Consider the following 26,534-nt stretch of genomic DNA (forward strand, 5'->3'; position numbering starts at 1 on the left):
TCAAACCAGAACTTTTAAAGCTCAACAGTCCAAATGTGGTGGTGTAGACCTATAATCCCAGCATCTGGGAGATGAAGGCAGGAGGATCAGGAGTTCAAGGAAGGCCTGAGCTATAAGCAATCTAGTTTCAAGCTTCTCCCCACTCTTCTCCCAGAATAAAAACAACAATAAAATTCAACAGGGAAAAAAATGACAAAATTCAAAGCAGGCGTCATAACATCTGTATACCAAAGTAGATCCACAGATGGTGAATTAACATGAAAAGATGCTCAATATCGTACTTCATTTAGGGATTGCAAATTACTGCGACAATAAAATAGAACTACATGTCCATCAGAATGGCAAAAACAACAACAGATGCTGGCAAGAATGTGAAGCTACAGGGACTGACTCTCACTCAGTGCTGGTGGCAATACAAATGGAGCAGGAATTTGGAGAGAAGGCAGTGGGCAATTTCTCATAAGCATAAACATAGGTTCGCCATGTGATGCAACAACCCATGTCTTAGGTTGTTGTATCAACCTAAGGTTCAACAAATGGGCTGAAGATTTATATTCATATAAAAGTTAGTCTTTACTGTAACTTTATTCACAAATTCAAATCTTGAGAGCAAGATGTCCTTCAATATGTACTTAAATAAAGTGTCATATTCATATAGAATATTTTTAGCCATTTAAAAGAGAGCCAGAGGTCACTTGTGTAATATGTGCCCTCAATTTTGCTCAGGTTTTAAACTGCTCTGAAAAATCAAGAGTATTTTCTAAATAAATCCCCAAGCCACACTCACAAAAAAAAAAAAAAAGCCAAGATTTCTCAAAAAGCTAAAACTAGAACTGTCATACTCCATAGCTATACCACTCCTGGGCACATACTCAAATAAGTCTATGTCCTATAACACAGATTGCACATTTGTGTTTATAGATGATCTAGTCACAATACCTTGACAATGGAATCAGACTAGATGGTTATTAACAGATGGATGGATAACAAAAATGTCATAAACTTATACAGTGGTATTCTATTCCATACTAAAGAAAAATTATGCAGGAAAATGAATAGAATTAGAAAATACTGGACTTAGTAAGATGTATATATTCTCTTTCATATGTGGATTCTAGATTTAAATATTTAGATTTTTATAATTAGTTGGGAGTCCCTATAAAAGTAAGGAAACAGTAAAAGAGCCATGAGGGTTTGGGGATGGGAAGGAAGTGTGGGGGTAGGGATGGGAGAGTAGAACACAGGTATTATGAAAATAGAAGGGGGAAAGCTTGGAATGGAAGGGTTTAAGCATGATGGGAGAGGTGGGATGGGAGAAGGGAAGTAGAGCATTAACCACAACTGAAGATGGATGAGAAGCCATAAATAAACATAATGCTTCTCCCAGAAGTCACAGATTTTTAACACAGCATTCTAATTCCAGGTACAAGCTATCTTCCTATGAGTTTTTGCTCAGAGAACTGTCAGAACTTCCCAACATAATACTGGTTGTTACTTAGTTGGTCACCAAAACTAGATAGTAAGACCTTATCTTTAAAGAGACCACTCACTGAGGTACAGAACACACACACACACACACACACACACACACACACACACAAACTAAATAAATAAATAAAGCCAGAAAAGAGATGGAAGGCTTCCTCCTGATGGCTAGTGTTCACAGTGCCAAGGCCTGTTATGGAGACTGCTGGTGAAGAAAATCCATCCTAAGTCCTACTCAGCTGAGAAGTCTGAATGCTGTATGTAATAATGACATGCCAGGCTGTGAGGAGCGGGTGTGGCTGCCCCCCAAGATGGCACCCGGGATGGCTGCCAGGTCTCATGACCTGCACCTGACCTCCTCATTACCTCAGACTTAGCCATATCCCAGCTGCCTGCACTGCACAGATGCCATGCCTCGCCAGCTCACCTGAGGTGTCATCACTTGCTGTGAACCAATGGACTGCCATTATGTGACTGGGGTGATTGGGAGGAGTCAGTAGGGTATTTAAGGTGCGCCCAGGGGTTTTTCGGTGGATTCCCGTTCCTGCATTGCAATGCGAAGTGTTCCTGAATAAACCTGCTTGAAGAAGGACAACGTGGTGTTGTGTCTTTCCTGCTGGTTGGGGTGGATGCGACAAGTGGTGGCCCATACGGGGACTTCTGCTTTGTGAGAGCACTGTGGGTCCAGAACTTCAAGAGGTCAGAGTAGCCGGCTGGAAAGCTCCCAGGTAAGTGGGACGATTCAAGTTCTCTGTTAGAGACAATAAGGTTCCTGGTTAAGGACGATTAAGATAAAACAGTTATGGGTAACACAACATCAGGGCAGACCGTTTGCCAAGCATTAAAGGATTTGTTGAAAGTAAAAGGAATCAGGCTGAAAAAGGAGACGTTAGAAAACTTTCTAAAGGCTGTTCGTTGATGAGGTGGCTCCATGGTTCCCTGTGTCAGGGCATCTTACAGGGCCTAGTTGGGAGAAATTAGGGAAGGATCTGAAGTTTGCTGAGGATCAAGGGGTCCTTGTCAAGAGGGTGCTTCCGGTATGGAAGTTAGTATGTAACTGTATTAAGGACAGGGAGAAGTGTGGGGCTGAGTTGCAGAAAGGAAATCGTTGGGCTAATGAGTGTGGCTCTGTGAAAGATATCAATGGACAGGCTATTTCTCACACCAGGGCTCATCCAAAAAATGGACAGCGGGGGGCCTCCAGACCCCAAGGCCCTCAAATATATGGGGCAGTTTGCAAGGGGTGGCCCAACCTGAGAATGCCAATGCAGTGGAACAGCCCAGGAGAGCAACAAGAGGGAGTGCAGGGCTCGACCTTTGTTCCACTGCCAGACTCATATTAATACCTCAGATGGGGGTGCAGTTGGTTGAGTCTGATTTTAAAGGGCCACTGCCACCTAATACTGTAGGACTCCTGCTGGGCGGTAGCTCCATGACCCTTCAAGGGCTGGTTGTACACCCTGGAGTGATAGATTCAAATTATACTGGACAGGTCAAAATTATGGTTTCCTCACCACAGGGAATTGTAGCCATTTCCCCTGGCGATCATATTGCACAGCTCCTCTTATTGCCAAGTTGTCATTCCAAGTTTCTAGCTAATGATAAAGGAAGAGGGAATAGAGGATTTGGTTCTACGGGAGCCACTTCAATTTACTACTCCATGGACCTTGATGAGAGAACTCTACTTGTATTGCAGGTAGAGGGAAAAGCTATTTCAGGATTGCTTGATACTGGTGCTGACCGAAGCATAATTAGCGTAAAGGACTAGCCATCAGCTTGGCCACGTCAGGAGTCAGAACAAACCCTGAGAGGCCTGGGCTATGCCCAAATGCCCGAAGTGAGCTCACACCGACTCACTTGGAAGGACCAGGAGGGCCATTCCGGTTGTTTTCAGCTTTATGTGCTCCCTGTTCCGATCTCCCTTAGGGGCTGGGACTTGATGCAAGAAGTGGGTTATAAATTGACAAATGAGTTGCCTTATAGCCAACAAGCTCAACAAATTATGCAGAATTATGGATATCAACCTGGAAAAGGATTAGGGCCTCCATTGCAGGGCAGGAAGTCCCCTATTCCTGTGTGTTCAAAGAAAGGTCGTGTTGAACTGGGTTTTTCCTAGGGGCCACTGAGGAGGTCATCCCCATTACTTGGAAGACTGAGGATCCAGTAAGGGTTCTTCAGTGGCCTTTGCCCTCAGAGAAATTACAGGCTGCTAAAGAATTGGTTCAAGAACAGTTACAGATGGGCCATATTCGCCCCTCTACTTCTCTTTGGAATACCCCTATATTTGTCATTAAGAAACAATCAGGGAAATGGAGGCTGTTACATGATCTTAGAGAGATTAATAAACAAATGGTCATTATGGGACCTATTCAAAGAGGTTTGCTCTTAATCAGTGCTTCCAAAAGCATAGCCAGTGACAGTTTTAGATATTAAAGATTGCTTCTTTTCCATCCCCTTGCATGAACAAGATGCAGTAAGATTTGCATTTACTTTGCTTTCTGTAAATCATGAAGAACCAGATAAGAGGTTTCAGTGGGTTGTTTTGCCCCAGGGCATGGCCAATAGTCCCACTATGTGTCAGCTATATGTAGATGCCGCCTTACATGAGATTAGACAGGAATTCCCCAGAATAAAATGTTATCATTATATGGATGATGTCCTTCTAGCAGCACCTACGGAGGAAATGCTGGATTTGGCATATAGTAAGACCATACAACAGCTACAAAAGAGAAGGCTTATAGTAGCCCCTGAAAAGGTGCAGAAGGCAAGGTCATCCATTATTTAGGAAGCAAAATAACAGAAAGATATAGAACTCCACAGAAGATTCAAATGAGAACTGATCATCTAAGGACTTTAAATGATTTTCAAAAGTTGCTAGGAGATATTCAATGGGTTAGGCCTTATCTGGGTCTAACAAATAAGCAATTGCAACCTCTTTATGACATCTTGCTAGGAGCGACAGCCCTGGATTCAGAGAGAGTTCTTACAGAAGAAGGAAGGGAAGCCTTAAAGTTAGTAGAGAAGGTTATTCAAATTGCTGCTTTAAAGAGGAGAGAGGTTGATCTTCCTATATCATTATGTATTTTGCCATCAGAAAAATCAACCTACTGGAGCCCTTTGGCAAGGGGCTCCTTTAGTATGGATCCATCCTAAAATTTCCCATTATCCTGCCTCGGTTGCCCAATTGGCATTGCTGGGTTTACAACAATGCTTGCAGCATTTTGACACCCCTCCTGATGAAATTATTGTACCATATGATAGTAGACAAGTTGAAGTGTTGTCTGCCACTGTAGATGAGTGGGCAGTTTTAAGATGCAGTTTTTTAGGCAAGATAGATAATCATTTTCCCAAAGATCCTATTTTACAGTTGTGTAGAGCTCACCCGGTAGTTTTTCCTGTGATTACCTCTCGAGTACCATTGAAAAGGGCTCCTCTAATTTTTACAGATGGATCAAAGTCAGGATGCGGAGCCTATTTAGTTCAAGGCTCTGTGCCTATAGTTTTACAATTCCCCCCTGCCTCACTGCAAGTTATAGAATTACAGATTGTGATTAAGGTTTTTGAACAACATTCAGGGGCCTTTAATTTAATATCAGATAGTCAATATGTGGTTAATGCTCTTGCTATCTTGGAGGTGGTTGGTAGGATGAACCTTAGGTCCAGCATTGGGGATTTATTAAGTAAATTACAAAATTTGCTATTGCATAGATCCTCCCCCTTCTTTGTTCAGCATATCCGAGCTCATAGTGGGTTACCAGGTCCATTGGCTGAGGGTAATGACATAGTGGATAAGGCAGCACAAGCTGCTGTATTTCTGGCATGTCCTGCCCTCGACCTTGCTCGTGATTTTCATTCTAAATTTCATGCAAATTCTAAAATGTTAGCCTCTCACTTTGCGATCATCCAGGCTGAGGCCAGGGAGATTGTCAAGGTCTGTCAGGCCTGTGCTCCTTTATTACCTCAACCCTCCTTTGGAGTTAACCCATGAGGGTTACTCCCCCTACATATTTGGCAGATGGATGTAACTCATTTGGCCGAATTTGGAAAATTGTACAGTTTGTTCATGTTTCAATTGATACTGCCTCTGGAGTCATTTTTGCTTCTTTGCATACTGGGGAAAAGGCCCGTCATGTCATAGCTCATTGCTTTGAAACATGGGGCGCTTGGGGTCAACCCAAAGAATTACAAACTGATAATGGTCCTGCTTATACTTCCAATACTTTTGTTAGCTTTTGTAAGATGATGGGCGTTCATCTTGTACATGGTATTCCCTATAACCCTCAGGGGCAGGGAATAATTGAACATGCTCATCGTACCTTAAAAGAATGCTTAATAAAACAAAAAGGGGGAGTTGCCCTAGGGATGACTCCCTGGGAACAGCTTTCTATGGCCTTATTTACTCTTAATTTTTCAAATAAAGATAAATTTGATTGTACTGCTGCAGAGAGATTCAGTAATCCTGATGCCTCTCAGAAGGCAACTGTTATGTGGAAGGACGTGTTGGATGGCCAATGGCATGGGCCAGATCCAGTGTTGGTGTGGGCAAGAGGGTCTGTTTGTGTGTTTCCCCAGGGTTGCCACCAGCCGTTGTGGGTACCTGAACGACTGACTCGCGTGCTGAAGGATGACCAGAAGATGATGCTGATTCTCCTGGGAATACTGATAATGGTGACAGAGTGCAGAAGTGAGGAGCTAAATCAGAGAGTTGATCTAGTGCAAGAACAAGTTGATGTATTGATGTGAGTGGATCTCGCAGGGAACTGGTAACATCAACTTGATGGTATGCTAAGGGATCTCCGACAGTCCATTGTTCACATCGTCACAGCAATATTCCTCAAGGAATGGGCTGGCATAGGAGGGCTGGCAATCATCTGCATTGCCACAGGAGTAATGGCCCTGTGGTGCATTTTCTGTATGCAAAAAAGGTATATCTGTGTGCAGGCACTGTTGATTCAGGCTTTTGCAGCCCTAGAGCTGGGACAATCTTCTCAAGTGTGGCTTGGCATGCTAGAGAAGTAGTCAATGATGGGTAAGACTCCCTGGAGGTGTTACCAACCTAAGACAGGGACCAGACCACTGCTGCCTGTCCTCCTGATGACAGGTAAGGAGCATTATTGCAGGGGGGAACCTAAGACAGGCATTCTCTCTGCCAAAATAATAAATAAGGGGGAGATGTGAGGAGCGAGTGTGGCCGCCCCCCAAGATGGCACCCAGAATGGCTGCCAGGTCTTATGACCTGCACCTGACCTCCTCATTACCTCAGACTTAGCCACATCCCAGCTGCCTGCACTGCGCAGATGCCATGCCTTGTCAGCTTGCCTGAGGTATCATCACTTGCTGTGAACCAATAAACTGCCATTATGTAACTGGGGTGTTTGGGAGGAGTCAGTAGGGTATTTAAGGAGTGCCCCAGGGTTGTTCAGCGGATTCCCGTTCCTGCATTGCAATGCAAAGTGTTCCTGAATAAACCTGCTTGAAGAAGGACAACATGGTATTGCATCTTTCCTGCTGGTCGGGGTAGATGTGACACCAGGCAAGATGTACAGTAAAGCAATAGTGGCATGACAGTCCTGGAGTCAATCAACCATTTTCTGATTCGTTCTAGATGCCAGATCACAGGGGAAATGCATGCCTAGTAGTTCAACCCTGGTCAAAAGCTTGAAGTGAGAGAGGTCATAGGCTCCCAGGTGGGGAAGCAAAGGGGTCTACTATCAATGCTTGACTAAGTGGATATAATAATAACAGTCTCCTCTACTGTACTATGAAATAAAGGAGAATAATGGGAATGGATATGATCACAATAAACTCTAGGCACTTACAAAGTTGACAAAATTTAAAAGTAAATAAAAATAAATGTGCCAGATAATTTAAGATATTAATAATGGCAGAAACATTGTATGCATATAGAGATGGAACAAAGTGATGGCATTACATGTGATTTTCTGGAGCCTGAAATGGCTCTAAAAACCAAAGTCTATTTTTAAAATAAGTAAAATGTAAGACAAACCTACAACATCATTCATTTTTCCCATTTCAATTTTCATAATCTCTTTAAGTTTCCTCTGCCCTTTGCCTGACTTTCTATTATAATCTTCCATCCCTTCATATTACCCTCTCTTATCAATAGTCCACTCTGTCACAAGAGTGATATTTTGTAAATACAAAGACTATTTGGACTCTTAATACTTCAGTTGTTTTTCATTGTCTTCAAGATCCAATTTTGTTTGAGAGCTGGGTTGTTTCGTCTGAGATCAGGTCTTACTTTATATTGTAGGCTGTCCTTTGAGCCATTATCCTTCTGTCTCAAATTCTTAGTGCTGAGATTACTGGCCTGTATCACCATACCTCACCAGAATCATATTCTGAATTCTTTTGTTGTGTTTTTTTTTTGGGGGGGGGGGGGGGTATTTACTATGTAGATAGTGAGTGTTCTGCTTGCACGTCAGAAGAGAGCATGAGATTTCATTATAGATGGTTGTGAGCCATCATGTGGTTGCTGGGAATTTAACTCAGGACCTCTGGAAGAGTAGCCAGTGATCTTAACCTCTGAGCCACCTCTCCAGCATGTGTCACCAGACTCTCACTCATTCCTTCCACCTCTCCATGAAGCCACTCATATGTCTAGACACCCAAGTACTAAATGCTAACAGGCACTCACGTCTCTTGTTTTCCTTCTTCTCAACCTGGACACATGTAAGACCTGCATCTCCTTTGGCCTTCCTTAATATCAGAACACATCCCAGTGTGGTTAGCAAAATAAAATAAAATAAAATAAAGAAAATAAAATAATGGCAGCAAACTTCAAGTTGAAAATATGATCTTATGAACTTCTAACGGACACATCCAATAACATACTATATTACATTCCAGTGAGAGCCTGAGAAAGCACCCCAGCCTAACCTCTGACCTCAAGGATTGAATAAAATCCTCTGAGAAAATCAAAAAGGAGGCCTCTTTCTCAGCTATCTGTAATCATCTTTCCAAGCATAAATATATCTGAGCTGGACATCAGCCTGGTCCCAGTAAGGACTCCTGGGCCCTGCTCCCATGTCACAATCAAAACAAACTTAAAGAGAGCCCTAAGGAAGTTGGCAGGTCATCAGCTGTGCTGCAGTGGGTGTAGGGAGACTAGTCCAGGTGACAGTGACTATTGCCATGGAGGATGCCTGGATGTTGAATAAGTATTACACACACTCCATGAGCAAGGACAAGTCACTTGGGTCTGGGAAGAGGAGGTGAAAAGTCAAATCAAAGATTAAGGTCAGGGTTAAAAACATGCCTGGCTCTCAAAGATCAAGCCAGAAGACAAGGTGTTTTATGAAATGCTGCAGACTAAAGCAGAAACAATGGATAGCATTTTTGTCCTTAAAGAAAAAAAAAAATCAATGAAGTTGCCAGCATCTTAGTGAGACACAGTGATAATTGCGAGCAGTCTTCTATAAACCACAGATCTACTTTCACTGTCGTGGGTGTGTGAATGGCAGGAGGGGATTTTATTTCTTTATAAGCCAAGTTGAAAGGCAGGGATCCAGGCAGGCTGAGCAGAGGGGAAAGTGTGATTTGAAGACTGTCAGGCCATGCAGGCAACAAGAGAATGTGATTATAGTCTTGCTCCTTAGCCTCGCCTACACCCAAGGTAGCCATAAGCTGGGTTAGGGATGGGGCTGAACCATTGGAGAAGGAAGTATAGCTCACTCACAGTCACTTCTACTGCCACCTGGACAAGGTTTCCAGCCTCTGTCTTTGAATCTGCAGAACTGAGTGTTCCACCACCTCTGCAGCACTAGTTCATGCCTTTGTTTCCAGCCCTTCATTTATTCATCTGTCATTCACCCAACAAATACCCACTACAGCCAGTAGCAGGAGTTATGAGGATAAATAATAAGGCCAAAGGCATCCTTTCAACTAGGAAACTGACATCCTAGCCAGGGGAATAGACAAGAAATAGATGTGTACATGGAAAAAGCAATATCAGGGAATACTAAGAGCTACGAGTTCTATTAAGAGAACAGAAAAATACTGCTTAGATCAAGAGTCCCAGAAAGGTCTCTTGAGCATAACCCTCACTTAGAGGGGAAAAAAAACTTGGGCCAAGATTTTTTTTTACAAAGAAGCCAAAAATACACACTGAAGAAAAGGCAGCATCTTCAAGAAGTGGATGCTGAGGAAAATGGATGGCTACATATAAAATAATGAAAATAGATCATCCTGCACAAAACTCAACTACAAATGGACTAAGGACCTCAACATAACACCTGGTACCATGGATCTGATAAATGAGAAAGTATGGAATAGGCTTGAACTCATTGGCACATGGAAGGATTTTCTGAACAGGATGCTGATAGCACAAACATTAAATAAAATATTAATAAATGAGACTGCATGAAGTTAAAAAGCTTCTGTATACACCATACAAGCAAAGCAGCAGCTACTAAATGAGAAAATGTCTTTAACAATTGTACATCCAATAAAGAATTAGCATCCAGAATATATAAAGAATTTAAAAAACAGCTTAATATCACAAAAATAAATATCCAAATTAAAAATATAATACAGAACAAAACAGAATTTTCAAACGATGAAATAAACATGGCTAAATACACTTTTGAAAGTGCCAACACCTTTAGCCAGTAAGGAAATGTGAATTGAAAGCTACTTGGAAGCCAGGCATGGTGTTGGAAATATAAATCCTAGCACCGGAGAGGTAGAATAAGGAAAAGCGTGGTGAGGTTGAGGCCAGCCTGGTCTATCTGTGAAGCTTCAGGATAGTCAGGACTACATAGAGAGATCTTGTCTCACAAATATCAAAAAGAAACCTACTTGCAGATTTCATCTGACCCCAGTCAAAATGGTCAAGATGAGTAAAACAATAATATCACATGCTGGTGAGGATGGGGAGGAAGGGAAACACTGTCCTATGGCTGGTAGAATGCAAACTGGTACAGCCATGATGGAAAAAAAAGCTTGGAAGAGCTCCATAAAGTTGATAATTGGTCTACCACAAAGTCCAACTGTATCCCTCTTCTTGGGCATATACACAAGGGTCTCTATATCCTATAATAGAGATACTTGCTCACCCATGTTCATAGCTGCTCTACACATAACAGCCTAGATATCCATCAAGTGGTAAATAATTTTTTTTAAAAAGTGATATATTTACACAATGGCCTATTATTCAAATGTTAACAAAAATGAGATTTGGCTGGGAATGGCAGCAGTTCGTGCTTTTAATCCCAGCACTCCAGAGGCAGAAACAGGTAGATCTTTACGATTTCAAGAAAGGTTGATTTACATAGTGAGTTACAAGACAGCCAATGCTATGTGGTTAGACCCTGTCTCAAAAAAGTGGCGGGGGGTTGGGGGAAAATAGGGGCATGAGAAAGGAAAGGAGGAGGAGAAAATGGAAGAGAGAAAGAGAGAAAGAGAGAAAGAAAAAGAAGAAATGAGAAATGAGAAAAGGAGAGACAGGAAGCAAGGAAGGAAAAAGAAGAGAACAAGAAATGAAATATGTAGTCAAAATGGATGGAACTACAAAAAAAACTCATTCTAAGTGAGGTAATCAAGATGGGAAAATATTGCATGTTTTCTCTCACCTGTCTATTAGCTTAAGCTACATGTATTTCAATCATAATGACCACAGAGATTAGTTAAATAGTAAAAGGAACTCCTCTAAAGTAGGCGAAATAAAATATATCTCTATGAAGAGAAAGGGATGCTAGATTAAAAGGATTAAATGGGGAGCGAGATTGCAGAGCACAGTAAAAGGGCCAATATGGGAAGGGACAACTAAATGGCATTTGAAAAGCCATATGAAAACCTGGTACCCTAGAAGCTTCCTAAAATATATACACATATAATTGGGGAGACAATGAACCAACTAGACACCTTATACCACCAAATAAAAACTTCCCGTGGGCTGGTGAGATGGCTCAGTGGGTAAGAGCACCCGACTGCTCTTCCGAAGGTCCAGAGTTCAAATCCCAGCAACCACATGGTAGCTCACAGCCATCTGTAATGAAATCTGACTCCCTCTTCTGGTGTGTCTGAAGACAGCTACAGTGTACTTACATATAATAAATAAATAAATCTTTAAAAAAAAAAAAAAAACTTCCCATGCCAGGAATGGCTTCCATCATCTTGAGTCACTGGACAAAGAGGTCTCGTGCACTCCCTCAAACATCACAGGTTATTACCAAGGCTATGGGTTACTCTCTATTGCCTGATAATAATGTCCTGTTGCTGAGGACACAACTTCTCACGTCATCAAGTATGGGAAAATCCAGCTAGTGTGCAACTAAAAGCTTCATCCCTACTGACTAGCATCCATGGTGCTGAAAGGTACCTTGTATACTATCAGAGGAGAGAAGTAGTCAACAATGGCCCCCTGAGACCTGCAACAGTGCCATGCCTACAGGATACACTGGAGAGATGGTTGTACAAATGCTTTGGGAGTAACCAATGATTTCTGATTTAAGGCTTACTCCATGAGATGGGGTGGATGACTCCAAGGAAAGAATCTTTGAGACCCAACAGGATTGATGCACAAATGAACTCTTTTTGAAACTGTGACCACATTTCACAGGATCAAACCAGACAAAATCCTACTACCAAGAAGAAGGTTTTAAAAACCACTAAGCGGGTTCTGGGAATTGAACCTTGGTCCTCTAGAAGGGGAGCCAGTGCCCAGCAATAATAGGCCCAACTAAAGACTCATTCCATTGGCAAGCACCAGTCCCTGACACTAATCAAGACACTCTGCTATGCTTACACGCAGCACTCTAGCATGACTATACTATGAGAGGCTCTACCAGCAGCTGACTCAGATGAATACGGAGACTCAACAGCCAAACAGTAGATGAAGGAAGCTTAGAGGCTGTTATAGAAGAGTTAGGGGAAGAAATGTAGGCCCCAGTGGGGATAGAAACTCCACAGTAAGGCCAACAAAGTCAACTAACCTGGACCCTTGGGGTTCTCAGAGATGAAATCACCAACCAAAGAGAACACCAAAGCAATATTTATACTATCAGGGTAAAAATTTCATTTTAGTCTTTTCTCTTCAATGATTCCTGAGATTGGTATCAGGATTAGAATAATAGAGAAATAGCTGACAGAATCTAGTTGTCTAATAATGATGAATGGGTGTTCTATAGGTTGGCCTCTGATTCAGGTTAAGATGAGATTTCCTACTAGGATTCAGTAGAGAGTTTGGGTGACTGGATGGGAGGTAAAGCTGCATTGTTTTGAAGTATGTAGGAAAGGTAGAAGGGCTAAGATTAGGATTGATAGGATTAAAGCTAAGACACCTCCTAGTTTATAGGAGATGGAACGTAACATGGCATAGGCGAATAGGAAGTATCATTCTGGTTTAACATGGGGTAGTGTGTTCAGTGGGTTAACACTGTACTTGGCTGGACCTAGCCCCCTCACCTTATATGTAGTAAATGTGCATCTCAGTCTTCATGTTAGTCCCAAACTACTGGAGCTGGGGCTATCCCCAAAGCTGTTACCTGTCTGTGGGATATGTTGTTCTTCTAGCTGGGCTGCCTTGTCTGGCCTCAGTGGGAGAGGAAGTGCTAGCCTTACAGAGATGTGATATGTCAGGGTTGGTAGATACCCAGGGGGACCTCTACCCTCTCAGAGTAGGAGGAGGGAGGAGGAGAAGGATTGTGGGAGGGGTGATGAGAAGGGAGCTGCTAGTGATTGGGATGCAAAGTGAATAAATACAAATGAATTTTCAAAAAGAAGAAAAGGAAGCAGACACGAAGCTGTACCTCAAACCAAGAAGCTGTTTGCAATTCATACCTTCTGTGAAAAAGGAAAATCAGTTATCTTTTGTGGAGTGTCTCTGGGTATATCAACCACACTCGAAGGCATTACCCCTGGCGAAGAATAATTGCCCAATACAAACTGACTTCATGTTTTTCTGTACGTGTGCTTTTGTTTTGTTTTGTTTGGGGTAGGTATTTTTGTCTTGCTGGGTTTTTACTGCTTGATTTTCATTTTTGTATATTTTGAGAGAGAGAAAGAGAAAGAGAGAGACAGAGAGACAGAGAAAGAGAGACAAAGAGACAGAGACAGAGAGAATATGAAGTTGGATAAATAAGGAAGTGAAGAGAACCTTGGGAGGGGGAGGTGTCAATGGGAAAAGAGGATGATCAAAATGTGATATAAAAATTATTAATTAAAAAATTGATCCAGGTATGGTGGTATATGCCTTCAGTCATAGTACTTGAGAGGCAGAGGCAGGCAGGGTTGTTTTTTATAACACAAATTTTGTACCTAATTCTAAGTGCATGGTTTGCTGATACTAAGATTGAACAGAATTAGAGATTTTTTTTTAATATTACTATAAGCAATGCATGTTTTGCTAGCTGCAGCTCAGAAACTAGTATCTATGGGCTCGGTGGAGACCAGGCAGTCTACACCACGTGGGGATAACTGGGAAGCAAAGTCTGCTTGTTCCCACAGGAACTCTGCTGCCTGTGATTCCTGAAGCATCAATGATGTGATTCTCCACCTCATAGACATCTCACAGGACTGACTCCTGATAATTCAAGGGAATTCCCATGAGAACGCTGCAAACTTAGAATGCCAGGAAGGCCCCACACCCACAGACTCCTTTCTCTCTAAGTCTGACTTTGGGGTTATACTAAGGAATGAAAAGTCTGTTCTGTTGTGGAGAAACTGTCACTCCTAATTTGTTTTCATGCACAGATCGATGGGAGGGTTTGGGGACACAGGGAGCTGTGATTTCTCAATCGCTGGGTACTTATAACAGGTTCAGTTATTTTGCTTTTGAGGCAAAGCAGTGCACTCTTCCCTCGAGCAGATCTCTGTACTCATAAAGCTGTTTTGCTAACAGTGATGTCTAACAAATGGCTTCTGTTTTACCTTCTTGCTGAATATTATCCACAAATCCCTTCCAAGACCTAACCTGTTGCTGAGCTTTTTAAAAGGGCAAGCACTTTGCTTCAAATGCCTAGGCTAAAGCCCCTCTGATGAAAAGACAAAAGTATTTCTTTTGACATAATGATCTGTCCCAGATCTGTCCCAAAGCACACAAGATGGGCAGCTACAGGGGTTGGGGTTGAGCCTCAATGGAAAATGGGTCAAACTTAACTCCCTGCAAACCAATTAGCAGCTCTACATTTGCACAATATTTCTACCCATGCAGAAGAGACCTTGAGTCAAAACTCACAACGTGCACTGCTGATTACCTACTGAAAAGCATGCTCCAAGAAGATTAGATGCAAGCCCAGAGGCTCAGATAAAGAGAACATACACAGAAGGTTGAACAATGTTCCCAACAGAGAAAATAGTTGAGAGCCCACCATGAGGAGCCATCAAGGTTTGAGTGTTTCCTTTCCAGAGGACTTGTTTTTTATCACAAAATATTTCATAATAAATTCATATTCTTCCAAGATTGTCCATATAACAAAACAATAGCCACTGACATGTAAGGGCTTAGTGAACACAGTGTTTTTCTTGTGCAGTGTTTCATTTAAAATGGAGAATATCTTTCTGGACTAGGAGTCCTTACTCAAATGACATGTCTCTTCAATACTTTTAGCAACACAGACCTCAGGAGACAAAGCTTTCTAAATGATTTGCTTCTTGTTTTATTTTTATTGGTAGGGTGTGTGTGTGTTTGTGTGTGTGTTTGGGAGGGTAGTTTATATGCAGGATGTACACAAAGGCCAGTAAAGGAGTTGGATCTGGAATTACATAGAGTTGTTAGATACCTGCGTGTGGGAAGCTGAACTTGGGTTCTCTTGAAGATAACCAGTGAGCAGTCTCTCTAGCCCCACAGTTTTGTTTCTATTTTAAGAGCTAGAAGAGGATTAATTTAAAAATAAAAATGACAGAACTGGGTATGCAAGCTGAGATTCGGAAATGTGAGAAGGGTGTGGCCACACATGCTTGGTGGCTCTGAGGCAAGGCCACATAGCATAAATCTCTGCGTGGGCTCAGGCTTAGATAGCTGCTCCTGGAAAATAAATTTAGAATGGATTTTCACTGAAGAGTGAGAGGAATAGAAGTGAGGCGCAAACAGAAAAGATTAAACGGATGCGCAAGTAAATAGACTCTACATCTGCCTGCAGATGGCTCTGGCTTCTTCTCCAGATCTGCTCAATTTACCCTGTGACCTTAGCAGAGCTGAGTAACCTTGGTCACCATTTCACTAATGGGGAATGCGAGGAAGTGACTCTCTGCTACCTGTGAAGTGGGCTGCCCAGTGCCCGGCACAGGGTGATGAGTGACAGTTGTCTGTCTGGATGCCTCTGTCTCACAGCAGCCAGATCTGAAGAGCAGACTGCTTATGAGCCGAGAGGCCATGTGGTTAAGTTAGAGCGGCCATGTTTGAGCTCTGAGGACATGCTTATTTCTGCCAATAGTCAAAAGGAGCTTTGAATTCAGAACAGTGATGCCAGGAAGTAGGCTGGCATAGAAGAGAGCTGCTAAGTAGGTCTTTCCTTAATATTGGTGGCAAATGCCAGCTGAAGTCACCAGGCCACTCTTCCTGATGGCTCCTTGGCTTATAATAACTGAGTCACTCTTTAAGGAGTTTTGCTGTCATATCACTTGGTTGCCTAGCCTATATTTGGACCTGAAACATTCTTTTTAAGTTTTCTAAATAAGCTTTATTTGATCATTATTTGCAAATATCTCTCCTATGCAAAAAGTCTTATATAAGCCAGTTTATCCTCAATTCTAATAACTTCAATATTATCTTCTAACTGTGGTAACCTCTGACTATACCAGAATAGAAGTAATTTCACGAACACCAACTGTCCAGTGAACATTGTCTGAATAGCTGGTTGTCTACCAGGTATTATAGGAACACTATCGTACATGGTTGTCAATCATAATTGCTAAAGAGTAAATGCAATTAGTCTCTCTACCTTGAGCTGGGAAGAACGGAAGGAAATTGTCCCATCAGGCACACTCAGTGTGGACCCATGATGTGTGTGGCATTAGGTATATAAACAAACCCACTGCCGGCAAGCGTTTTCTTCTAATTTTAAGGTTTAATTAGCAGACAAAGCATTAGGTTTCACTGTGGCCATTTCAAATGTAATTTCTTACCTCCTGCCCCTCCCCCTGCTCTTCCACCACATCCAATGGCTTCTTACCTGCTTCTACATCACATGTGTTCAATTACCTCCTCCCTCACCTGGCTCCCTTCTGGCTCCCTGATCTATAATGTTATAGATATAGATCGATATAGATAGATATAGATATAAAGATATAGATCTGTGTCATATATACACACATATGTATGATTATATATTTCATAAGTATAAAACTATATATACATATACATATGTGTGTATATATATGTATATATGTGTATGTGTGTGTGTATATATATATATACACACTCATATATATATATATATATATATATATATATATATATATGCATATAAAGCTACGACTGACCTATGAGAGTAAATTATGCTGTATTTGTCTGAGTCTGGGTCACCTTCATAAGATATTTCTTCCAGATCCATCCATTTTTCCTGTAAAGTTCGTATTGCCGTTTATCTTTGTGGTTGAATAAAATTTCACTGCATATAGAATTCCACTGTACACTTTTATTAGTCATTCACCTACTAGTGGACATCCGGGCTGATCCCATTTCCTACACGGTGTGAATAGGGCAGTGATAAATGTGGATGCACAGCTATCTCTATGGTGATATACATACTCTGCTAGGGATATGCCCAAATTGTCCACGAGTACTTTTTATGTCTCTCTTTGACTTCTCCTAAATATCTTCTGGTTTTAATCAATGTCACCAAGAGATTATACTCATATTGCTAACACTGGCACAAAACCGAATTAGCTTTAGCTAGAGACTTTCAGTAGGTCCTCAAATGACTCCTTTCCCCAAGCAAATTTTGAAGCAGTTGAGAAGACACGGGAAAAGCAAGTGGGGGAGAGGAGCAGAAAAACAAGCTCCTCCTACATTAGCCTAGAGTCTAAGCCTGGTCCCTAAGCAAGACTCCACCTCACAGACTTAACTTCTGGCATTCTGTCCCCATGATTCCCTGGCATCTGCTTTTGGTCTGCCTGGATTAGCTTTTCTCACTCCCGTCTTGACCCACACAGCCTTGCGTTTTGTAGGAGTCGACGTCTGATTAAAAAGCCTGATGTGGTGGCACAGAGTTGTTAACCCCAGCACTCCTATGGCAAGATGGGAGTCAGAGATAGGATGATTGCCTAAATGTTCATGGGTCACCTAGCCTAGAGTACACAGCACAGCATAACCGAGTGAGACAGAGCACACCTCAACAAAGGGAAAGGAAAAGACCGACCCCCACCCCAACATTATCCTCTGGTCTACACATATGCACCATGTCATACATGTACCCACTTTCATACATACCACATACAATGATGATGATGATGATGATGATTTAAATGCTTTTTTAAAAAATTTTTTAAAGAAGTCCACTCAAAGCCATAGCTGTCCTATGGCAAGAATTCTGGAATTTTGGTCTCCTTAAAAGCACAGAAATATTATAAGAATGTGCTTTCATTTAAATCTCAGGTGTGGGGATGTGGGGCTGTTTCAGTTATCCACAGCAGCTAGTGATGATTTGCCTCACGCTCTAGCAGAGGTGTGGTTTTGCCAGCTGCAGAGAGTTTCTGGGATTGTGTGACATGTGGAATCCTGGGAACTCTTCAGAGGGTGTATAAATGCTAAAGCCCTGCTAGATGTGGTTGGTGGCTATCCAGGAGGGTTGGTTATGTTTTATTAGTAGTCATGTTTAAAGAAGAAGCAAGGAGAAATAAATTAGATTCAGGGATCTCTATCTTTGTTTCATTCTCCCTTCTATTCTTCTTTCTCTTCTATCTAGTGATTGGGGTGAAACCAGGGAGTAAAAGTGAGAAAAAGAAGAACCCACAAAGTAGCAAAGTCCAGGTACACTGTCCAAAACGCTGACCAGCATTATATCTATATAATGCAACAATATATATATATTGTTCTATATGTCATAAAGCATCACCCTATGCAGGATTCTTCAGTCATCTAACATCTAAAGCCTCTGCAACAACATAGGACATTTCTCTGAAGTAATGTTAGTAAAGAATGAAGAGCAAGCCATAAAATTATACATGCAGCACGGTAGCAACATTTAAAAACCTACACCTGGGAAGAAAGCTTTGGATTGAGCCTGGAAAACAGGCAAGTTGGGGGTTGGGGTACTGGGGTTCAACAAATACTTTGGATAATGCTTAAATAATTGAAGAAGCCCTGTTTGCTGTCTCTCCTCAGTAGTACTGTACAGACATAGTAACAGAACCACGCCCATTGGTGGCAGTAAGAATCACCCCACTCCAGAGCCTAGGGGTGCTGGCAGATCTCCAGCAGGGGCCTGACTGCAGACACCCATGTCTGCCTGACTTGGACTCAAACCCCAAGCCCTGCTGTTGATTCCATATGTCCTCATTTTTATTTTTAAGTCTTTTAAGAGTCTAAGCCTGCTGCATTTTAACAGAAATGTTTTTCCCTTAGAAACTTAGATGGCAAATAGAAACACCACTAGACACCATGATCCCCCAAGATATGGTATTCTTACAGAGACCTGTTCAAAAACCCATGCCCTGGTATCATTTGAATGGATCCGGATTACCGTTGACAAAATTCACAGTTGTGGGAGTTACAGTTCTTTCATTCGAGAAGGTTTCATAATGTATTGTAGTCAGCTTTAAGCTCTGGGTTTTTGTTTTGTTTTGTTTTGTTTGTTTTTGTTTTATTTATCTTTTTCTTGAAATGTATAGAGGGAATGCACATATAAGCAGCACTCTATGTAGGATGCAAACTAATGCCTACTACACAGATTCATTGATTCAAAACATTTCTTGTCTCCAGAATTTACTTCTGCCCAACGAGTTTATCACTGACCTCCGATCTCTGTCTCAATGGGCATGCCTTCTAAAGTGAGGGACAAAGAGTCCAGCATCATTAGTGTGCAACCCTGAGTCCTGGCATCTTTCCTCACACACTAATGCCTGGCCCCAGGTTTTACAAAAATGTGCACAGCTTCAGAATCATCAGACAAGGCCCAAAGACAAAACCAAGAAAGCTACCTCTGGAGCATGTAAGGTGGAAGGCAAGAGAGTCTGACGGCTGAACAAACTGTGGGGATTCTCGCTTGTGGGGATGGATGGGAACTGAAAAGAAGAAAACACAAAAATATGAGCAGCCATGGAGACCCTAAAACTTGTTTCTTGGTTCAATGGGAGCAGGAACAAGTCTAGAAGGACTGGCAGATGCAGGCTACGTACTAGCAGACAGTGTGCATAAAAACACATGAGCCTGTCCAAGGCTATACTCTTCTTCCCTCGGGTCTCACTCAGATTCTCTTCAAGGTTAACCAGCTGAACTTGGCCTTGGGAAATGCTTTGTCTCCTTTGAAGCATGTTTTCCATCAACTGCCAATCTTTTTTATATTGTCACATACAGTTGCCCAAGTCCCTGCTCCCTTCTGTGTTGGCTGCAGATCATTCATCTTCTCCTGTATTGTGTTTACCATGCTGTCTAATAATTATTGTTAGGCTAGACTCAAAATTCTTGCTTTAAATATTCCTTGAGAATAAGGACCTAATTATTATCCACCTCTACCCATAGTGTGCTAGTGAGGTTCTTGGCAGCTAGTAGAAGTGTGATAACCCTTAGATGTATTTGCTGGCATTTCTATAATGTAGATACACACACTATGGAATATTCTCTACCACCACCACCCCGCCATCAGTTAGAAGGTCCACAAAGGGAAAAAAAAAAGGTTGTATCTTCCACAACTCGAATCTAGTCCTTAGCACTCAGAAGTACCCATTAGAGATGTGTTAGAAGCTGGATGCAATTTTAGAGACACCTGACTCTCAGCACCTCCTCATGGACAGTTTTTTCAGCAGCATCAGCTCAAAGAGAGGAGACGTGAGACTACATGAGACTGTTTTCCTTAAGAAAGGTTCTTTTTAATGACCCTCATTTTGGTCCTGAACCTATGTTGGCATGGTCTGGAATTTAAACAGCAATCGTAAAACATACTGGATTTTGAAAAGTACAAAAACTGGTGCCAAAAAAAAGTACAAAACCCTGAGACAACAGCACGAAGTAGACCTGACAGTGCAGCGAACAGGAGCCAATGTTAGGGAATCTGATCATCTCTATGGCAAGTGAAGATGTGAAGACAAAGGTGTTCCGGGGAACTATCTTGAACACAATTGTCAGGATCACCACCCTAAGCTAGCCATGGACCATCATCCCCACGGTGTGTTAGCATCACCGTGGAAAGGACAACTGCCTGCCTTGTACTTGGGAAAGTACTGCTTTCCTCTGTATTCATAAATTGGTTGTGATGATGCTTCAAAAACGGAATGGAACAAATTTTAAAGTTTACCTTTATTTTTTTAAATGTCTTATTTTGCTTATTTGTTGAAATTGGAACGGAATGACATTTCTCTCTTCCCTTTCCTCTCTCTAAAGTGTAGATTCCAAATCTTCCCATATCTCCCTCTCCACTCTTCTTCAAATTTGGGGTCTCTTTTTTCATTGATAGTTATAATATATAAATTTATATATACATTTTTATTTCTAAATATAACCTGTTGAGCCCGTATAATTTTACTTGCATGTATGGCATCATGGATGACCCATGAACAAACAATTGGTGTGCTCCTCCCTGGGGAGGACCACATCTCCTGATCCCAGCTTTCCTCATCTGTGTATACTTCTTTATGTAGTACTGAGGCCTCGTGACATTTTCCCCCATTCAGTTCGGCATGTTTGTTCATAAGGAATGTTTGTCCTTGTTTCTCATCATGGCCTTAAACTCACTCTAGAGCTCAGGCAGGCCTTGAACTCCAGCCCTAACCTCCACACAGCATGGGGTTGCAGGCCTGGGCCACTAGCCCAATCTCAGGATGGCCAGGATCTCTTGTGAAAAGATGAAGACATCAGCAGTTTCACATAATCACAACTATCACATAGCCTAGGAGGAACCCTAGCTTCTGGGGAACCTAGGGCCCATAGTTACCATTGAGAGTGTGGTAGTTAATGTGAATTTGACTGGCTGTAGGGTCACCTAGGAGATTAAACTTCTAGGCACATCTTAGAAGGCATTTCTAGATTAAGACGACACACTCATTGGGCAGCACCATTCTAGGATGAAACCCTGCCCGAATCTAGAAGTCAGCGGCATGCCCACATTTCTCATCTCCTCTCTCTCTCTCTCTCTCTCTCCCCGTGTGTGTGTATATATATCTCTCTGTCCATGCGTGTGTGTGTGTGTGTGTGTGTGACTCTCTCTCTGTCCGTGTATGTGTGTGTGTGTGTGTGTGTCTCTCTCTCTCTGTCCGTGTCCGTGTGTGTGTGTGTCTCTCTCTGTCCGTGTGTGTGTGTGTGTGTGTGTGTGTGTGTGTGTGTGTGTCTCTGTGTCCGTGTGTGTGTATGTGTGTGTGTGTGTCTGTCCGTGTATGTGTGTGTGTCTCTCTCTCTCTCTGTCCGTGTGTGTGTGTGTGTCTCTGTCCGTTTGTGTGTGTGTGTGTCTGTCCGTGTGTGTGTGTCTGTCCGTGTGTGTGTGTGTGTGTGTGTGTGTCTCTCTCTCTCTCTCTGTCCGTGTGTGTGTGTGTCTCTCTCTCTCTCTCTGTCCGTGTGTGTGTGTCTCTCTCTCTCTCTGTCCATGTGTGTGTGTGTCTCTGTCCGTGTGTCTGTCTGTCTGTCTATGTGTGTGTGTGTGTGTGTCCGTGTCTCTCTCTCTGTCCGTGTGTGTGTGTGTGTGTGTCTCTCTCTGTCTGTGTGTGTGTCTCTCTCTCTCTGTGTCCGTGTGTGTGTGTGTGTGTGTGTGACTCTCTCTCTGTCCGTGTATATGTGTGTGTGTGTGTGTGTGTGTGTGTGTCTCTCTGTCCGTGTCCGTGTGTGTGTGTCTCTCTCTCTCTGTGTCTGTGTCCGTGTGTGTGTGTCTCTCTCTCTCTGCCCCAGTGTGTGTGTCTCTGTGTCCGTGTGTGTGTATGTGTGTGTCTGTCTCCGTGTATGTGTGTGTGTGTCTCTCTCTCTCTGTCCGTGTGTGTGTGTGTGTGTCTCTCTCTCTGTCCGTGTGTGTGTGTGTCTCTCTCTCTCTCTCTGTCCGTGTGTGTGTCTCTGTCCGTGTGTGTGTGTGTGTGTCTGTCTGTCTGTCTGTCTGTGTGTGTGTGTGTGTGTGTCTCTCTGTCCGTGTGTGTGTCTCTCTCTCTGTGTCCGTGTGCCCCCTCCCCCTTCCTCTTCCCCTCCCCCTCCCCCTTCCCCTCCCTCTTCCTCTCTCTCTCTCTCTCTCTCTCCTTAGTAATTGTGGACGCAATGGGACCAGCTGCCTCCCACTCCTGCTGCCATGTTCTCCCACCATGATGTGTACCCTCAATCTGTATGCTAAAATAAACTCTTCCCACCTGTAAATGGAGGGAACAAGCAATGGAGAGATGGTGCGGTGCTAAGAGCACACGCCGCTCTTGCAGAAGTGGCTCACAACCATCTCTAATCTACTTTCAGAGGCTCCGACAAGCTTCTGTGACCTCCTCGGGCACCAGGCATGCAGGTGGTGCACATGTGTACATGAAGGCTAAATACTCTTGCAAATAAAATAAATAACTAAAGTTTAACAAGTTGTCTACCTGCTTTTCAGGTTATGTTGAAAAACAAATGTGAAAATCAAAACATCTTTGACACCTCTAAAGGAATATTGATAAAATGCTCTTTAATTTTGCAGGAAGAATTAATACAGTGACTTTTGTTCATTTTCAAGAAGTCAATATTTTGGTTGTGTTTCTGAATTAAATTCAAACAAACTATTTGTAGACTATTCAAGTGAGTTGAAAGGGTGGCATCCAATAAAGTAAATATTACTTATTTACTTTAAATAAATATTTATTAAAGGTTTAAGTAAAAGCATTATTTATTTATTTGCTAAAAGTAAGTAAAATTAAAAAAATATTATTATTTATTTATTTATTCATTTGCTAAGCATCTGCTGTGCCACCAAGCATGTACTGTCACTGAACAGGTTCATCCCAGCCTGAGGAAGCCAAGTACCCATAGCATAGGGTTAATAAGAGCCAAGAGAGATCTTCTGCAGAGATAAAGTGCCAAGGCTACATCAGACAAAAAGAAATGTAGAGAGTCATGGAAATGTCCTGGGACATTAAAAGTAAGAGGTCTTAGAATTCACTGATCTAAGAGCTTTGGATCGGTCACTTTTACTCTTTCCAACAGATGAATATCAATATTTTAATAGTTCTTCAACTGAATGGTTTTATAGGGATATTGCTAAGCTCTGAAGACCCAATAAAAGCTAGATAATTACAGAGAAAATTTGTTCTCAGAATTTTACAGATTCAGGTTCATTTGAAAGGGAACCTACTGTTCTCCCTTGCAAAGAGCCCAGAGATTATACAGAGCATTCAGTGCTACATTCAGGACAGTTCAGAGCAAGCTAAAATGGCTAGCCACCCTGACTTCTGGCTTTGGAAACTACTAACTGGATGCCTCATTTCCCAATTCTTATTCCAAGTATCAGTTTCCTCCTGTCTAAAACAGAGCAGGTGTAAAAATGCAAGCACCCGTGCCTAGGAAGTTCAAATTGTATCTGCCATCAGCTTTAGTGACTAATATACTGAATAAGACGACAAAGACCCACCGAACACTGTATTGGACTTTCTCTCTGTCAGAGAAGTTATTTGACTGATATTTGTGTTATTTGGTGATCCTCTTTCCAATCTAACAAATCATCCGCATGAAGGACTAACCTAACCTGGAAGCCCGAGGGCGGCAAGTCAGCAAATCTTGTCTTCTGCTCCTTTTCTCTTGAAAAACATAAATAAATAAATTATATATATATATATATATATATGCATATATGTATATGTATATATATATGTATGTGTATATATATATATACACACACACATACACACACACATATATATATCTATATAGATATATATAGATATATATATCATTTACTTGTCGAAATCCTCCAACACTTGCTCCAGCTGGATCCATAGACAATCTTTCCGACTGTATCTGGCTTTTTCTGACTTTGAAGATGCCAGTGTCATGTTTTTTGTTTGTTTGCTTGCTTGCTTGCTTGCTTGCTTGCTTTGGTTGTTTTGTTTTGGCCAGTCAGCTTCGGAAAGCTTTGAGCACTGAAATGATTAGAACCAGCTTGGCTCACAGAAAGTCGCTGTCTCAGAAGGAGAACAATAGTCACCGGGTGTATGAGCAGAAACAAGAGACTTCGGTTTGAAGGTTGTCAACATTCCACTGGATGGGAGATACCTTGGTAAGAGACACAAGACATCGCAAGACCTCGATCCAGAAAAGGCCAGCTCCAGAATAAGCTCAGTGAAAATGGTTCTGAGCGAGCAAAAGAAGCAGCTCCTCCAGAAATACAAAGAAGAAAAGCAACGTCAAAAACTGAAAGAACAGCAAGAGAAAGCCAAATGTGGAGTGTTCAAAGTGGGTTTCTATGGGCTCGCTGCGCAGGCTTTTTTGTCACAGACCAGAGGGGTGTGAAAGCTGAACCAGAATAGGCTTTTCCATATACCACGTGAATGATAAGATCAAAGGCCAAAGATCATAAGGAGCAGACTAAAACTGGTAGCAGGAATGTTCCTTGAGCAACCTACTTCGGCCAAAGACAAATTTCTGAAAAATAAAAAATAAAAAATAAATTAGAGAGAAAAAAGTTGTGCAGCCCATGGTTTCCACAACAGGGAAAGCGACTAGATCAGCAGCTACTCAGAGGGCCAAGCAGATGGCCCAAACACTGTCATCTACCACTAGAAAGCCAGTCACAGGAGCCACTAATGAGAGCGGATCAGAAAGAATGCGACCAAGTAGAGGGAGACCTGCCCCCCCCCCCCAACAAAAAAAGCAGAAGGCAAGCAGGACAAGAAGAAAACTGTGCCTGATCGAACTAGCAAAGCAAAAGGCAGGATGACGAAGGACCAGCGGCAGCTATGAGTCAAATCTCCACCACAAAGAACACAATAAAAGACCGCTGCTGCAGGAAGCACAGGTCCACACTGCAGCTCCAGAGACACCGAAGGAAGTTGGCAAAATACTGTTTGATGCTGGGTTTTTCAGAATAGAGAGGCTTGTGTCTTCTACCATAAGGACAGATCCACCCATTTGGGGACAATTGAATAAACTCACCCAGAGAGCACAACAAATGATCTCTGATTCCAGGAAGTCATCATCAGCAAAGAATATGTTTCTTGCTATGCTTGCTGTGGTTGCTGTCTCAGTACTGTCTCCTGAACGTGTCCTTCTCAAAGATTTGGAACACCTATGACTGCCAGCAAAGTTATGCCTGAGGGCAGGGGACCTTCTAAGACAGAAGACGCTACTGAAGAAACGGGACCCTCAGAGCAGCGAGAGTGAGCATGTTGATCGGATGTTTTCAGATTATCTAGAAAGCAGGTGCAGTCAAGTAGTAGACCCCACCCCTACCCCCACCCCAGTGTCCTGGAGAACAAGATTCAAGCGACTTAGAGCATCCGAATCCTTACCCACCTGGCCTCGAGAATCCACATCCCAGGGACCCCCATACCCGGCTGGGGTGGTCCGTGACAGTTGGCACTTCAACATTGGGCTCAAAACAGGCGTCTTTGGCTCCTCCTGAATTGTCATCTTCCATAAGGACAGATTCACCCACTTAGGGACAAAAAAAAGAAAAAAGAAAAAAATCATCTGCATATTTCAAAATTTTCGCAATTCATTGTGATTTTGAAGAACAATAAATCCTGCTAAATGTCATTCAGTTTTTAAATGATATTTTAAAGATTTTATTTTTATTGCATTTATTTATGCTAATTATTTGAGACTGTGTGTCTGCCATATGTGTGTGGGTGTCCATGGAAGTCAAAGGAAGGTGCCAATGTCCCTGAGGAAGTTTCAAGTGGAAGTGAATTGTCTGCTGTTGGTGCTTAGAATCAAATTCAGGTCCTCTAGATAGAGCAGAAAGTGCCCTTAACCACTGTGCCATCTCTCCAGTCCCAAG

At 42.3% G+C, this 26,534-nt stretch overlaps 1 pseudogene; it reads left to right on the top strand.

The window, feature by feature from the left end:
• Positions 1-26,193, top strand: part of LOC110300188 (disks large-associated protein 5-like) — an 89,649-nt pseudogene extending 63,456 nt beyond the window's left edge.
• The last annotated feature ends 341 nt before the right edge of the window (positions 26,194-26,534 follow it).

This window comes from Mus caroli, unplaced genomic scaffold (assembly GCF_978045245.1).
Source record: "Mus caroli unplaced genomic scaffold, Mus_caroli_1 scaffold_10, whole genome shotgun sequence".
Taxonomy (NCBI): domain Eukaryota; kingdom Metazoa; phylum Chordata; class Mammalia; order Rodentia; family Muridae; genus Mus; species Mus caroli.